Source organism: Sminthopsis crassicaudata, chromosome 2 (assembly GCF_048593235.1).
Source record: "Sminthopsis crassicaudata isolate SCR6 chromosome 2, ASM4859323v1, whole genome shotgun sequence".
NCBI lineage: Eukaryota > Metazoa > Chordata > Mammalia > Dasyuromorphia > Dasyuridae > Sminthopsis > Sminthopsis crassicaudata.
Window position 1 is genome coordinate 89,781,869 of NC_133618.1, and position 14,297 is coordinate 89,796,165.

At 49.0% G+C, this 14,297-nt stretch overlaps 1 protein-coding gene across 1 annotated transcript in view; it reads left to right on the forward strand.

The window, feature by feature from the left end:
- The window catches only part of TTC7A (tetratricopeptide repeat domain 7A), a 169,166-nt gene that overhangs the window by 23,046 nt on the left and 131,823 nt on the right, over positions 1-14,297 (forward strand). The gene's annotated exons all lie outside the window — the stretch shown is intronic.

The window sequence follows — 14,297 nt, forward strand, 5'->3', positions numbered from 1 at the left end:
GTGATATCACTGCGGTCCTAGGTGCTGAGCCTCGAAGGAAAAGTAGGAATTTTTAAAAAACGTTTTGGCCGTTCATTTGTTGGTCACGTCCAGCTTCTCGTGTGACCCCACTGGGGGTTTCTTGGCAGAGATACTGGAGTGGTGAGCCGGCTCATTTTACAGATGAGGAAACTGAGGCGCACAGGAGGAAGGGATTTGCCCAGAGTCATGCAACTAGTTAAGTGTCTGAGGTTGGATCTGAGCTCAGGAAGATGAGTCATCCTGACTCCAGACCTGGCCCTCAATCCACTCCGCCAGCCTGGACTTTGAGAGTCTGGGCCAGAGGAGCCTGTGGATTATGTGTCCAGGGCAGGGGTGGCTTGGGACGGAGAGAAGGCATCCTCTGACTAGGGTGTTTCCAGGGACCTCCCCCTCTCTCTAGGCCTGTCTCTCCCCTCCCCCACTCTTCTTTCCCTTTCTTTCTGCTTTTCCTCTCTCTAATCTCCTCTTTCCGACCTTCTCTTCCCTCCTTCCCTTTCATTCTATATCTTTATCTTTCTCCTCTCCCTCTCTGTCTCTCTCCCTGTCTCTCTCCCTCTCTGTCTCTCTCCCTCTCTGTCTCTCTCCCTGTCTCTCTCCCTCTCTGTCTCTCTCCCTCTCTGTCTCTCTCTGTTTGTCTCTCTCTATCTCTGTGTCTCTCCCTCTCTGTCTGTCTCTGTCTCTGTATCTCTCTGTCTCTCTCTCTATCTCTGTCTCTCTCCCTCTCTGTCTGTCTCTGTCTCTGTATCTCTCTGTCTCTCTCTCTATCTCTGTCTCTCTGTTTGTCTCTTTCTATCTCTGTGTCTGTGTCTCTGTCTGTCTCTCTCTCTCTGTCTCTATCTCTGTCTCTCTCCCTCTCTGTGTCTGTCTCTCTCTATCTCTGTCTCTCTCCCTCTCTGTGTCTGTGTCTCTGTCTGTCTCTCTGTCTGTCTCTCTCTATCTCTGTCTCTCTCCCTCTCTCTATCTCTGTCTCTCTCCCTCTCTGTGTCTGTGTCTCTGTCTGTCTCTGTCTCTCTCCCACTCTCTGGCTCTTTTCTCTCAGCTCATGCCTGAAGTAAAGGGGTGACTATAGTGCATTTTGCACAGTGACTTGGTTGCCCACTTATTGGCTCATTTTACACATTGCCATAGATACAAATCATCCTTCTAACTGTTTAGGTTGCAAACTGGGTCCTGAGCGAATTAAATAAGTTGTTCAAAATTCCGTGAATTTCCAGAAAGTCTCTGTCTCCTGTACCCTGGGGCTTTTCCCCTCCGGTAGACGTCTGCCCCCCTCCCCCCCTCATGCCCTAGAAATGGGCGGGGGCGCTGCCAGCGCCAGTGCCGGGGGTCCCAACGGAGCCCCACTCCTCCTCCTCCGGCTCTCCTCGCCTCTTCTTTGCCCGGAAGGGAGCATCCCCTGGAGCCCTTGGCGTCAGCCCCGGCTCTGCCCAGGGCTGAGGGCTGCGGGTTTGATTTGGGATGTGACGAGTGGCCACCGTGGGGGTGGTGCAGGTGCATATGCATGGGGAGTACAGTTCTTAGCTTTCTGCTCTTCCGCCTGTCAGGGGTTGCTAGGACAGCTAGAGCTCTGAGGGGCGGAGGTGCTGCGGCTAGGTAAGGAGCCAGCCTGGAGCGTGGGTGTGTCCCGCCTCCCCTCCCCCCCCTCGGGACTTTGGCCTTTCTCCTCCTGCCTTGTGGCCTTCTCCCGAGGCTGTGTGTGACCTTCCCCGAGCCTGGCCGCTCTGCGTGCGGATGAGAGCCGGGAGCCTCCCCGCCTACCCCCCCCCCCCCCCCCCCCCCCCCCCCCCCGGCCATGCCCTGCGGCTCTGGCCTTTGCTTCCCTTTCTCCTTGCACCTGGTGACGTCATCCAGGCCCGCATTTAGGGTTTCTCCCGCAGATGACTGAGATCCTGCACCTCGGGACCAGTGGTCACGTCCCCAGGCGCCGCGGGCCGTCACAGTCGGGGTGCTGCGCCCTGAGGCGGCCCGCGGCCCCACTGCCCCCCTCCCTCCCGGCGCTGCCCGGCCGCCTCTCCCGGTGACCTTCCCGGTGACCTTCCCGAAGCTCTTAGCTGATCCTGCCCTCCTCCTTTAGCTCCGAGAGTGCACGGAAGCCCCTTTGTTTAGCTTGTAGAGCGCTCTCCTAATGTGAGCGGCCCCCCGCCTCCCTCCGTGACACCCCCCACCCCCCGCTCTCTGCCCGGAGCCCCCCATTCCCACACTGCCTCTCCTTCAGGACGCTCCTCTAGCGCCGTCTCGTGCCTGAGGCCGAACCAGAACGGGCGGAAGCTGGGCGGGACCGCGGCCCCTGCTGAGATGTGGCCTCCCCACCGGCGGCGGGTGCCAGTCTCCGTGCTGGTACCTCCGCTCGCTGCAGGCGCTCAGTCAGTGCTGCTGGGTGGTCGGCGGGAGAGGCTCGGCTCACTTAGCGGGCGCGCAGGACGGAGGCGGTCTGCTGACTTCCCCTGTGCTACGCGCTCCCGCACCGGGCGCCGCCGCCTGTGACCGCCCGTTCGTTAGCCCACCGAACAGCGGAAGGGGGGCCACCACTAGACTGGGCTGGAGGGGCGGGGGAGGCAGGGCCGAGTGCGGAGACGGCTGTCCCCCGGGCTTCCCTAAGGCTCCATCGGTCTGGGTGTCTTGTTATTTGGGGGAGGGGTGACTGGGAGGGAAGGAAGGCATTCCCCTCACCGTTAGATTGGCTCTAATGGGAATGGGAAGAGCGCCGGGGGGCCAGAACCCGAGACTTTGTCCGGTACCTTCTCTGGGGCCTCCGTCTGGAATGGGGCCCGCCCGAGGGGTTAGTCTTTTGGGGGAGCAGCCAAGGAACAAATCCCATGCCTTCCTCATGCCCTGAAGCCTCTGTCTCCGGTGTCTTCTGAGGCCGAGGTCGGTGATTGGGCCCGGCTTTCCCTTTGATGTGGGTCATGTGTTGGCTGGGCTTGAGGCAGAGGCCGGACTTGGATGTCCTCTCTGTCCCTTGGAGATGAGTCAGGTTCAGGACTGAATCTGGGGACTCCGGGCCGCTCCTTTCCCCCCCTCACCCCCGGGAGCCTCGTGGCTCCCGCCTCCATCCCCCATGCTCACAAAGCCCCTCTCACAGCAGCTTCTGAGGCAGGCCGCGCCAGGATGGTCTTTCCCCTTTCATAGATGAGATAACTGAGGCTCTGAGAGGGTAAGCTACAGGCCAGAGGCCCGCAGCAGGAGGCCAGCCAGGGAGAGGCCCCCAGGGCGAGAGACGGACCGCGTCTGCTTCCAAGTGCCGGGCCCTGAGAACTGTCTTCCAGGTGTGTCTGAAGTGAATCCTTCTCTTCCCAACTTGTCCCTCCATAATCTCCTCTAAGGCTTGCTTCTCCCCCCACCCACCCCCCATCAGCTGCCACATGGAGCTATTTCCCTTTCCCCACATCTGTTGCATCCAGGACCTTTCCCCGACTCTCCACCTTAGCTCTGGCCACCTCCGGCCTAGATCATTGCGACAGCCTCTCCTGGTTCTCCCCCGCTGGGTCAATCCCACATACTGGCAGCTAGAGGAATTAAGGACAGCTGGCCATGTGACTCCCTTACTCAACTCCTGTAGCCGCCTTTTCACTCTCCTGCTGGCCGACCCTGAGCCCTCTCCCCAGCGTTCCTGCCTTTCCTGCAGCTGCCCAAGGTCCTGCGTCACTGCGCTCCCCACCTCGCCACCTCCCTTGGCTGGCAGTGCCCTTTGCTTATATGCATTGCAGCATCGCCTCCTGCACAAATCCTCTCCTGATCTTGTCCCGGTGATTAATGCCCCTCTCCCAGGCTAGCTCATAGTACATATTTGTGCTTATTCACTCTGAATTTGTGCCGCTGGATACATTTTTACATGTATTTGTTCTCTCTCTCTTTAGGATGTAAGTCCTTTGCAAGCAGGAATGGTTTCAATCTTTGTACTTGCCTATCTAGGTTTAGCAAGAGGTATTTAATAAACATGCTCATTGGTTGACTGTGGGTGAAGTTTTTAAAAACTATTTTGTGAGTAAGCTCTATAAGAGGAAGCGCTGTGGATTTACTGAATTGTTCTCATCTTTATATTTCTCCAAATCATATTAGGAGAATATTTTTCTGTGGAGGGGAGGTAAAACCAAGGGGCACCTATCCATATCTGCTATGATTTGGTCATTGTTCAAGCAGATATCCATCTATCTATGGACAGAGGGCAGCACTTGGACCAGTGAGCAGGAGTTGTAGAAGGGCAGATTTAGGTTTAATATAAATTAAGGGTTCTTGACCTGGGATCCATGAACATATTTTGATCATAATACTTTGGTAAAATGAAAGTACCTTTGTAATCCTTGCATATTGTTTTATGCATTTAAAGACACGATTGTGAGAAGGGGCCCGAGGCTTCATCACATGGTCACCAAACATGAGACAAAAAGCTTTTTAACACTGAACAGGCTGCATGACCACTTGTCCAAGAAGGCACAGAGAAGAGTCTTTCTCAGAGGCTTCTGAATTTCCTTCCAAAACTGAGGTTTTGAGTCTATGAAATTGTCTTTGGCCTTAAGAACACATTATTAAACTGGGGAGAAGAGACTGTCATAGCTGAGACAGGTAGGGGTGCAGTGAATAGAGCTTGGGATCCAGGATGGGGAAGAATGGAGTTCAAATCCAGTATGAAACATTAGCTATGTAACCCTGGGCAAGTCAGTTAATCTCTTTTTAACCTGTTTGCTCATCTGTAAAATAGGGATAATAATAGCACATCTTCCCAGGGGCAAGTCCACAAGCATTTATTAAACATCTGCATGGTGCCATTTCAGGTACTGTGCTAAACTTTGAGAATAGAAAGAAAGGTAAACAGTCCTGCTCTCGAAGAATTTACAGTCTAGCGGGGAAGACAACATTCAAACAGCCATTGACAGCTATATTGAACATAATCTCAGAGGTCACCTAAGATCGGAAAGCCCTGAGAAAAGGGGCTTCTTGCAGAAGGTAGGATTTTAGCTGATACTTATTGGAAACCATTGGGAAAAGGTGATAAGAATTCCAAGTATGGGATGCATCTGGAGAAAATTCACATGCAGTCAATAAGCATTTATTGAGCACCTACTATATTTCAGGTTCTGTGCTAAGTGTTGGAGGTACAAAGAACATAAAAGACAATCTTTGCTTTTGTGAAGCTCGCATTCTTTTTTTTTTCCTAATTCAATAGTATTTTATTTTTCCAGATGCATGTAAAGAATTTTCAGTATCCATTTTTGTAAGAGTTTGAGTTCCAAATTTTTTTCTCCCTCCCTTTCTTACTTCCTCCCTCCCCAAGACAGCAAGCAATCTCATATAGGTTATATATGTACAATTTTTTTTCAAATATTTCCACAGTAGTCATTCTGTGGAAGAAAAATCAGAACAAAAGGGAAAAACCACAAGAAAGAAAAGCAATCAGAAAGAGGGTGAAAATAGTATGTTTTGATCTGCTTTCAATCTCCATAGTTCTTTCTATGGATATAGATGACATTTTCCATCCAAAATCTATTGGAATTGTCTTACCATCAGTGTTTTGCTGAGAAGAGCCAAGTCTATCATAGTTTATCATCACTTAATCTTGCTGTTATTGTGTACAATGTTTTCCTGGTTCTGCTCATTTCACTCCTTATGAATTCATTTAAGTTTTTCTGAAATTGGCCTGAAGAAGCTCACATTCAAACAGGAGAGACAACAACTATTATGAGATACAGACAGGATAAACGGGAGATCATCAGCAGAAGAAAGACCCTAGCACAAGATACAGGGGCGGGGGTGGAGAAGATACAGTGAGATATTTGTGATGTGCTTTGCAAGCCTCAGGCAGCTCGGTGACATAGTGATCACTTCCTGATTTTGTAGTGCTCTGACCAGCTGTGCTGTGCTTCCCATTTTGCCACCTCCCTCTGGCAGTGCCCAGTGCATTTCAGCATTGCCTCCTGTGCCATAGTGTGACCAGTAGTGGGCACTTCCTGATTTTTGTAATGCTCTGACCACTATCATCTCGCTGCCTGAGGCTTGCAAAGCACATCACAAATATCTCACTGTATCCTGTATCCTCTTCACCACACCTGTAGCTTGAATAAACTGTGATAGACTTGGCTCGTCTCAGCAAAGTCCCTTAAAATGACTGATTTTTGTGGCTCTGTTCTAACAGACTTGATGTTCATTTTTCTTGGGGATGCTTTTATTTTTAAGAAGATGCTGTTTTGGTTTATAGAATGGAGCCATATGGCTTGATATGACCAGAGGAGAGGAAAGCAATTATTTTTCTCAAGAATGAGAAAGCCTTAGAAAACCAGACTGGAAATGTCTCCTCTGCCTCCCCTCCTGCCCATGCTTTTTGTTTGTTAGTAATTTATTAATGATCCTAACAGTTCAACTTTATATTGTGGCCTGAGATTTCTAGAGTTCTTTTCCTTACTCTCTTGTGGGGTGGATAGTTTAAATATCATTCCCATTTTGTAGCTGTCCAAACTGAAAGCTTGAGTGACTTGCTGATGACTTCTTGAGCACCAGAATTCTGCCTGTATTGAATGGCTCCTCTCAGAGGCTTTGGAGTTGGAGGTCCTGGCTATGATGCTTGCTCATCATGTGGAGGCAGGTCACTGAGGACTTGAGAGACTAGGGCTTGACCTGTCGCCTCTTATAGCTGATCCTTGTCAGGAAAGCTCTCTGAGCCCCGGTCACATCTGGGTGCGTGTCTGGGAGACTGGCCTGTTACTGTCCAGCTCAGATGTAGGTTTAGGGGTCAATTTTAGAAGTCTTCTGAGGCATGGAGCCTCAGCTAGTAGGGAGGGCTGCCAGCCCTTTTTTTTTTAGATAGCAGCAATGTGAAATCAGGCCATTAACGAATGATCTGCACCTAGGAGGTGAGAAAGTCTCTTTCAGCTCTAATTCTATAATCTGGTGACCTGGTGAAACGACATGAAGCAGGTGACATTGATGCTGGGCTGCGGAGGAAGTGCACTTGTAGCGGGTGGAAGGCACAGGAAGCCGTCAGGGTAAAGGCATGGGGAATAGGACCCTGCCTCAGGCTGTGGAGATGGCTCAGTGAGAGGGCTCTTCCTTCTCTGAATTCCCTGTCCTGAACCGCCCTGTGAGACTAGCTGAGGGCTTCAGGGTGGCAGCAAGGGCTTTCCCCCATCTGTTTTCTACCATTTTCCCCTGCATTAACCCACCACCCCAGCAAAACTGGATTAGTCTTCCCCTAGCCTTCCTCATCCGTCATTTAAGTTGCTGCCATGTGCCTGGCCTTCTAAGTGCTGGAGGACTAACGTAGAAGGGAGTCAGCTCCCAGCCTGGGAGGGTGAGGGACTGGGGCTGGGCTACCACTTGGGTTTGGGAGGCCGAGGTGAGGGGCGCTGCCCTTAGCTTGGGGCACGGTCCTGCCTCTGTTAAGAGGCCCAAGGTAGGATTTGGAGCAGGGCATATGACAGTCACCAAGTAGGGCTGAGAATGAGTGAGGAGACAGTGGGTTGGAAAGTGGAGAAGGGAGGAAAGGGGCAGTAGCCTTTATATTTTATTCTGGAGATGATAGGGAGACCCCTGAGTTTTTGGAGGAGGGGATAGTGTCATCAGACCTACACTTTGGCAGCTTTGGGGAAAGAGGTTGTTGGAATAATCTACTTGTGGTAAATGAAGATTTGAGTGTTAGGATCATGTCTATGAAGGAAGAGAATAGATGGGAGAGGTGTTATATAAATAGACCCATTGAAATTTAACATCTCATTTAGGAAGAGTACTCTCACAATTGGATATGGGAAATAAGAGAGTCAGAAGTCTAGATCGACCTCAGAGGCTGGAAAGGTGGTGGTGACTTTTACCAGAGATGAGGAAATTTTGAGAGTTCTGGGTTTTTTGTTTATAATTTCTTTTCTTTCATTGAACAAAAATTCATTTCTCTCCCTATTACTTTCCCTCCCCTACCCCTACCATTTTTTAAAAAAGGAAACTATTTGTAACAAATAGAAATGGTTACACAAAACAAATTTCCTATGTTAGCCATGTCAAAAAAAATTCATGTCTTATTTGGTACCCCAGGCTCATCATTTCTGTGTCTGGAGGCTCATCTTAGTCCTCTGAAATCTCAAATGGTTTTTGCATTAGTCAGAGTTCCTAAGTCTTTCAAGCCTATTTGCCTTTAAAATGTTGTTATTATAGAGATTGTTTTCTTGGTCCTACTCAACTTCTTTCTACATCACTTTATATAAGTGCCTCCAGATTTTTCTGTAATTTCCCTCTTCATGATTTTGCACAAAACAATAATATTCTATTACATTCTTTTGACCATAATTTGTTTGTCCATTTCCCCATTGATGCTGTCCACCTACTTTTCTGTTCTTTACCACCAGAAAAAAGAGCTGCAATTAGTATTTTTTGTGCATGTGGGTCATTTTCTTTCTTTGAACTCTGTATTGTGGGCCTAGTACAAGGGTGTGTTTTGGGCAGGTTATTAATAATGAATTTATGTCGAATATGTTGAATTTCAGATGCCTGTTGGACATTCATTTTTAAATGTCTAGCAGACAGTTGGAAATTCTTGGCTGGAGATCAGGAGACGAACAAGATCTTGAGATCATTTGAATGGAGATGATAGTTGACTCCATGGGAACTGATGAGGTCACCAAGTGATGAAAGAGAAAAATAGATCCAGAATCTCAGAATAGAACTCTGGCCCTAACTTGAGCCTTGAGGTACTCCCATATTTTGTGACTATGACATGTATAGTCTAGCAAAGGAGACTGGGGACCTAAAAGAATATTCACAGAAGGAGAGTGATCTGCATCAAATGCCACAGAGGTCAAATAGAAGGGACTGAGAATATTAGCAAGCCATCCCTGAGGACTTGAGAGCACAGCTTTGGTTATGTGAGGTAAGAAGCAGAGAATGAAAAAAGAGAAAGTAAAAGCCAGCACCAAGACAGCTTTTTCAGGAAGTTTGGCTCGAAGAGCACCCCCTAAGTAAGAAGGCGGCTCACTGGGGCGGGTTCCAGAAGCTTAGGGGGGGCAACCGTGATTTCAGGGGGTGCTCGGAGAAGGTGGGAAGGGCTGGGCCCAAGGTGTGAGCAGAGTCCTTGGCAAGGAGAGCCTGGAGTCAGGGCGCCGTGAGACAAGGAGCTTTGTGAATGGCCTCTCCTTCTAGGGCCCTTGAGGAGGACTAGGGGAGGAGAGAGAGCGTTTGGAAGGCTCCAGTGAGTGGCAGGGGATCAGTCCTAGCGCTGTCCCAGTTTGTGCCTCCTGGGGCAATCTCTGGCCTGCAGAAGCTTCAAGGCCCTGCTCAGGCCCTGCCTGGGCCTAGAAGCCTCTGATGACTCAGCCCTGCCCCTCCCCTGCCTGGGGCTGTTTTCTGAAGGGCAGCAGAGCTATAAGTTCCCTGTCTCTCTTGTCTGGCTCCCTAGAGTCTTCTTGGAAAGCTCTTGGTTCAGCATGCATTTACTGAGCACCGGCTGTATGCTAGGTGGCAGGCATTCTTTGCACGTAGTTGCTCAATTCGTGCTTCCTGATTATGGTAAGCTGCCAGTAAATACTCAGAACCAGCTGAGTTCTCAGGGAGGCAGAGCTAGAAGGGGCCTGAGATGCAGGAAGCCATTACCTCATTTTGCTGCAGAGGAAACTAATAGCTAGTGTAGATGTAGAGCTTGAAGGCTTGCAAAGTGCTTTCTCATGAATATCACAAATATTATCTTGTGTCTCATATTAGAAACCTGGCAAGAGGAGGTAGGTGCTGTCATTGTTCCCATCTTACAGATGTGGCAGCTCAGGCAGTTCAGTGGCTTTCCCAGGACCACCCAGCTTGTGGTATCTGAGGCTGAATTTGAATTCAGGTCTTCTTGACCTCCCACCCTCCAGCCCTCACCCCACCTGTAAGGAGCAGGGCGGAGGTTTGAGGCCGGCCTTTGTGATTCTGTCCTCTGTCCCTCTCCTGCCACTTGTTGACTAGACTCAGCCCCATGGCCTCCTTCATAACATCTGGCTCCTGCCAGCCCAGCCCTGCTTTCCCAGAGGCGGGTCTTGTTTCAGCCTAATGGAGGCCCTTCTCTTTCTGCTTCCTGACCTGTCCCCAAGCCCCAGGGAGTGGAGGCCCAGCGAAGAAGGCCTTTGTCCGGGTCCCAAGCTGGGCTGCTGAGTCTGGCTCTGCCGAGTCCCGGACCCGCCTCCCTGGCCTTGTGCTTACATGGAACTAGCTGTCTAGTTAATGGAACTAGCTGTCTAGTCAGGGTGGCGAGAATCCTAGGAAAGGAAATGACCCGAGGAAACTGGTAAGGTGGGAGGGAGAGGGGCGTGGTGGGCTCAGGCCCTGGGGCAGCAGCCTCTGCCTGTCTGGGCAGGAGGGAGGAGCACCTTGGTATCGGGGCGGCTGTTGCCCACTTAGGGAGGACACCCAGACAGCATGGGGGTACCAGGGAGCAGGCCCTGGCTCCGGAGTCAGGGACCCAGATTCAGACTCCACCTCGTGAGCTCCTTGGGCAAGTAAAATGAGGGGTCTCTTTCAATGGCTCCTGAAGTTGCTTACAGCTCTAGAGCTTTGTTCCGTGTAAACCTGTCAAATACCTTTGATTCAGGTGAGAGTGAAACTCGATGGCAAAAAAAAGGATCATTTTTATCTTGGGAGGGTGTGAGCAAAGCAGGGCTCTTCCTGTAGGCTTTTGTACCTCAAGCAGACTTTGAGGGAAGGGAAGGGAAGGGCTTTACGGGAGGGTTAGGGAGAACGGTGTGCCCTCGGGCAGCTTGCTGTCTGGTAAGGTGTTTTCTCATTTGTCAGAGAATAATTGCAAGATGGCCAGCTCCACTCTGCCTGCATTTGCTTTGCTCCCAGCTGTGAGGCACAGATTGAGAAAGCAAGGTTGTGCTGCTCTGGAAACACTGATTTCATATGGACTGGACTAGAACCCCTTGAAAGCAGGGAACCATGTTTATAGTGACCCGGCTTAGTGGAGTTGACTGCCTTATGTTTCTCTCGTGGCCCAGAGGCCCACTGGTGCTGGGTATATGGATGGACGGACGGGGGAGGTTGAAGGGCCCCTGTTAAAAATAACAATCCCAAATACAGAGAGTAAATGAAAGAACTCTGGAAAATAGAGGGGCATTATCAGCAGTCAAGAATTATTATTATAAGACATTTATTTTCCCATCAGATCTCTTTTGTCCTTTCCCACTGGCAAGCTGAACTGTTTCCCAAGGGACCAAATGCTGAATAGTTGGCCTTTTAAAAAAGGAACTGAGTCTCCAAGACCCAGGGGTGCATTTATTTTTCAGGCCCACTGTGGCTGGAATTAGCTATTTATTTTGGCCTCTTTCTCATTAGGGTGTTGCTTCGTTGCTTTCTGCAGTGGGGGAAGGAGTGTGGAGGTAGAGAATAGGACTGTGTTCTCCTCTCTAATTTAGTTCTGACTTCTGTGCCCAGTAAATAAAAATAGAGAACTTCTGGAGAGGGGAAAGAAGAGCTTTTCCCTGGTGGTAGTGTTGTGGTGGCAGGGGGCCCGCGTCTCTGTTTGCAGGCAGTGAGGTGGCTCAGAGGATACAGCTGTCCTGCAGTCAGGAACCTGAGTTCAAATGGGGCCTTGGACGCTCACCAGCGCTGTGACCCTGTTTGCCGTAACTCATAGATGAAGGGAATGGCAAAGGACTCTGTGGTTCATGGGGCTCACAAAGAGCTGGGCGTTGAGTGATTAGATGCCCCTCATTGAGGAAATCTTCCCTGCTTTGTGTCCATCTTGGCCTGAGTCAGGATGTCTGGTGGGTCTGGGAAAACGTGGCCCTCTGCCCTGAGGAGCGTGGGGTCTAGTGGGAAGGGGCAGGCCTTGCCCAGGAAAGGACTCTAGAGGAAATTCTTTTTTGGAAGTCTTATTGGCTGTTTCAGATGTGAGTATGAATGAAGGTAGTGGCAGTCAGAGAGTTGTTAAAATCCCCTTATGGTCGGCGCAAAGGTTCTTCATGAAAGAATTCATGAAACCCCGAATTATTAATTGGCAAAAATGAAAGTTTATTGTTGGATAGAAGCCAGTTTGCTAAGAGACTAACTCCTTATAGTGGCAAGGCCCTATTAGGGAAATGGAGTCTGGCACTGAGAAGAGAATGCCTTCTCAGCGGGCAGGGTCCTAGCAAACTGCTTGGGCCTCTGCAAAAGGAGTGAGTTTAGAAACTGTCCTTTAAAAGGAGTCTTTGGGCTTCAGGAAGCCAAGGTTCCCAGCCTGGATGTTTATCAGAAGCCCAGATCTCCTGTTGCAATTAACAACACTTCCAAGGGGTGCTTTTTGACCAGGCTTTCTGATTGAATCAAAGGGTCTGGCATCCCCAAAAGATAACTTATCTTGGGGGGGGGAATATGCCTTCCCCAGAAGGGCCTGAGACTCCAGAAGGGAACACAGTTTCAGAGTGATAATTTTAAAGGGAACAGTTTCCCTCCCTCTTCAGGTACAGACTGGGGCGGTAGCTCTGGGGTTTTGGTAGCTTAAGGCTCTCCCTTCACTTTCCTCAAAACAGCCCAGAGGTCACAAAGACTTAAGTTAAATCCCCCTTGCATACATAGTACTGGTTGATCTGGCTCCTTTCATTTAACTTTTGCCTCAATTTCCCTATTTGTAACATGAGAGGAATCCCTTCTAGTCCTAAATTGATGATCCTAAGAGCCTGTGAAGGGTGCATAATGCAAATATCATCATCCCTCTTTATAGAAGATTGGTCAGATTTCTTGCTCAGGGTCTCAGAACTAGTTGGTTATAGTTTTTCCATCACAAGTTCTTTCTACTGCTTTTGAAGGCCTGTGCTTGGAAATGTATTCCTTTGGGGGAAGCATGCGAGTGACAAGGAACACCTTCACTTTTACTTTCAGGCTGCCTGAGTCCTGGCATTGTAGAGTTGGAAGCCAAGAGACTCAGTTCCCTCCATCAGAAGGAGACTTGGGCCTTCTGGGCAAGGGGCCCTTAACTGCTTTTAGTAGCCCCTGGGAATGTTTGCAAATGTGTTAAATAAAATGCATAGGATTACAAAAGAACCAATTATATTGAAATGCAGTTGTTAGGTTAGAACCCCTATTCTAGTCCAGTTCCTGCACCAGAGAGGTGATGTGCTTCTCTTAAAGTCACAGAACATTGTGCCTTTAAACCTACATATCTATGTGTGTGCTTAATTGCCAAGAATTCAGAAGGCAGGAAGAGGAAGGCACTGAATGCAGCAGACCTCAGTTTAATCATATCGTTCCTGAAGTTAGGGAATTCTTGACCTGTGTGCTTAGGAGTGGCTCGGGCTCACTTTGAAAGGGGTGTTCAGTGTTTCAGGTTTAGAAATATGTTTCCCCAGACAATTCTCAGATGATGAAATTGAAACTATTTCCACTCACATGAAAGAGTGTTCCAAATCACTATTGATCAGAGAAATGCAAATTAAGACCACTCTGAGATACCACTACACACCTGTCAGATTGGCTAAGATGACAGGAACAAATAATGATGAATGTTGGAGGGGATGTGGGGAAACTGGGACACTAATACATTGTTGGTGGAGTTGTGACAGAATCCAGCCATTCTGGAGAGCAATTTGGAACTATGCCCAAAAAGCTATCAAACTGTGCATACCCTTTGACCCAGCAGTGCTACTACTGGGCTTATATCCCAAGGAAATACTAAAGAGCGGAAAGAGACATATATGTGCCAAAATGTTTGTGGCAGCTCTTTTTGTGGCAGCTAGAAACTGGAAGATGAATGGATGTCCATCAATTGGAGAATGGTTGGGTAAATTGTGGTATATGAAGGTTATGGAATATTATTGCTCTGTAAGAAATGACCAGCAGGAGGAATACAGAGAGGCTTGGAGAGACTTACATCAACTGATGCTGAGTGAAATGAGCAGAACCAGAAGATTATTATACACTTCAACAACAATACTGTATGAGGATATATTCTGATGGAAGTGGAAATCTTCAACATAAAGAAGATCCAACTCACTTCCAGTTGATCAATGATGGACAGAGGTAGCTACACCCAGAGAAGAAACACTGGGAAGCGAATGTAAATTGTTAGCACTACTGTCTGTCTACCCAGGTTACTTATACATTCGGAATCTAATACTTAATGTGCAACAAGAAAATGGTATTTACACACATATATTGTATCTAGGTTATATTGTAACACATGTGAAATGTATGGGATTGCCTGTCATCGGGAGGAGGGAGTGGAGGGAAGGAGGGGATAATTTGGAAAAATGAATTAAAAAAAAAAAAAAAAGAAATACGTTTCCCTTAGCTGGAATGCCTTCCCTCCTGCTGGACCCCAAAGCAGGCCCCTCCTCTCCTCCAGCCCACTG